The sequence below is a fragment of the Phaeoacremonium minimum genome (genome assembly GCF_000392275.1).
Source record: "Phaeoacremonium minimum UCRPA7 unplaced genomic scaffold PA7_03_scaffold_295, whole genome shotgun sequence".
Taxonomy (NCBI): Eukaryota; Fungi; Ascomycota; class Sordariomycetes; order Togniniales; family Togniniaceae; genus Phaeoacremonium; species Phaeoacremonium minimum.
In genome coordinates, this window is record NW_006921200.1 from 48,301 (window position 1) to 51,180 (window position 2,880).

The window sequence follows — 2,880 nt, forward strand, 5'->3', positions numbered from 1 at the left end:
ATCGGGATCACCCAGCTGCCGTACTTGCGGGCGGCTAAGCTCCAACAGCTCCGCCGCGTGGGCAAGCCTCTTCCACATCGGAGCGTTTAGCTTTGTGGCATAGTTACAAATATAGTGCAAAAGTGCCAGCCCCTTTTTACGTGTGAGTATCAGTGATAAATCATGGTTGTGCCTTAAGCCTATCGCCATGCTTTGATTGTAGCGATTAACCATCTGATGGTTTCTCCTCACCTCAAGCAGGCCATCGCTCGTGAAGCTGGTCTCGATCACCAGCCTCCAAGGGGCGCGAAATCTACACAAATCCTTTCGGCCTCTGGTAAGGCCCTCCTTCAGCACTTCTTTAATAGAGTACTTTATATATGTGGCACTATGGTGGTGCACTTGACAGCGAAAGGCGACAAAACTAGCTTCGCGCTCAAACTCGGCTGATATCCAACTCGCATCTTCAATAAGCTCGGGCTCTATGACAGTAGTCTTTCTGCCGCTCTCGAGAGCCTCCTTTGCTAAGAGCTTGTTCAGGCTCTTAGTAAAGACATCATCAACAAAAGTCTTTACTTTCGTCCGGTACTCGACCTTATCCGGGTTGGCCATATCCCGGACAAGGTCTCCAAGAGCCAAGTTCCCGTCTAACCATAGCAGACCATGTAGATGAAGTGCTCCACGGTCATTAGTCTCTACTGTGGCATAGTAATGACTTGCTCTACCATAAATAGACGGCCGCCCGATACGAACATATTGCTCAAAGAATAGTGACACCTCTCGAAAAAAGAATAGCGCGGAACTGAGCGGGTCATGCACGGACAGCGTTGTGACCTGAAGCGACGTGCTCAACGCACGAAGGAATGCTCTGGCGGTAGGTCCGTCACGCTCCCTATGCGCAGTAAGCTTCAATTTCACCGGATTGTTGATGTCGTTTGGATTGATTGTAAACCAGATCGCTGTGAGACCAAATGCCACGACCATCGACCAGATTTTCTTCCTCATCGATAATCGGCTCTCGTTCGATAGTGGATGACGGTTACCATAGAGAGAGAGCTCTTTTATCAGCGTAAGGACATCTTCGTCCGTGGTCTTCCCAGTCTGCATCATTTCCTCTTGCGCCTGCCTCAGACGCTCCCGTGACAGTTTTCGACGGATTCCTTCGACGCGCCGAAAAGCGGACCGCAAAAGCCGGCCACGACTAATATGACGGTTCCGATATCTTAGAAGCATGTTGAAAACAAGGAAAGAAAAGGCAGGATGCTGAGAACAATGCCCCCTATGCCGCCGTAAAACGAGTTTGGCCTAAGACTCGAGTGTTATATCCTGTAGAAGAGGGTTGGCGGGGCGGCCCTGCTCATCCCGCTCTGTCACTCGAGGTCCACCACCACCAAAAGGGAAGCACTTAGGAAAGGTCTTGGGAAAGTAGTCCACAGCTAACGCTTCCGCAAAATTGCTGCCACGCGATATCCTAATAAAGGGACGCTTAGAGGATCCATACATCCTCATGGACGATTGAATCTCTTCACTGCCTGCTTCGAAGTCGTCGTCGAAGTTACGTTCTGCCTGCAAGGCCATGCTCACAAATTTCAGTTTGTCTTTCTCGGCGAAGGAGGCCTTGTTGTCGATCGGAAACATAGCGGAAGAATGCAGTTCAAATACACGCTCTTCCGCTTCTTCGGCAACTCTCTCCTTCAAGCTCTGTCCGTCCATACTGGATCCACTGCCCCGACCTACGGCATCTTTCTTAACTTTCTCCGATAGCTGCCTGGCGATATCTTCGACTGTCGGTAGCTCTCCAACCACTTCCTGACTTCGATCGGTTGGGGGTATAACCTGCCCGGTTCGGATAACTTCTTCAGCAGTCTCCTCCTCCCTTGCCATCCGACGATAAGCCAGTTCTGGCACGTTACTGTCACCTTCGAAGGCCCAGCTGTCCATCTCGGCAGAATTGACCCCAATTCCCGCATATAACGGATTGTTAACCCGCAACCACTGCAATGCAATACGCAGAACCCGGGGCCTCACAGTCAACAACTTGCTCACATCCAACGGCGTAGGTCTATCAGGACCCGTCCAGATGACATGCACCTGTTCCAGGGTTTCTATCAGAGGATGTGGTAGAATCGTGGCTGTCAACGTTTCTACGTCGTTCGGGAACACCGTAATGTGGCCCACGACGTGCTTTCGATATGTCGGCCCCATCACCTGGCCACGCTGGATATTAAACTTCGTTATAAACCCATACGCCGAGTTCAAGGAGATTAGCTTCTCCTCGAGAGGAGTTAGATCCCTCAGTTCCTGGGGATATCTGTGCTCACAGCCAATGAGCATCGTGCTCCCCATGCACGATTCTGGGACACGACCTCGATCGAAGGCCGCTCGACAGGTGACGCATATAGGCACTACTGCATCGCTGTCTGCCTCTGGAAAACATATGTTACAGGCAAACACACCGGCCATCGTGGCCCGGAGGTCATGAGGTACCGCGGCTCTCCAGTCAACCTGGTCCAAGTCTCGCGGCCGCTTTTTCAAGTAGCACACAGAACACGTCGCTATCTCCATCGTGCTCTCGTCATGGAAGGCCTTGAGGAAAGACTGCACCGTCTCCACCTTGCGGTCTAGAGGCACGGGATTGCACCACTCGCGCCGCGCCGAGGCCGCCTGCTTCTCGCGAAAGGCCGCGTCTGCAGCTTCTATCAGCTCAGCCACTGCCTCTTTCTGCTTCGCAACCATGTCTGCCGATGTCCAGTCTGGGGGTCCAGGCTGGTTAGCTGAGACACCAGACGTCTGCGGTCTCGCAGGTCGACGACGCCTGCGCAATGTCAGTTACGCCGGAGTTGTCCCTATATCAGGAGACCAATATATACCTAGGTTCCATGGTAGATGCTGCCTCCTCTC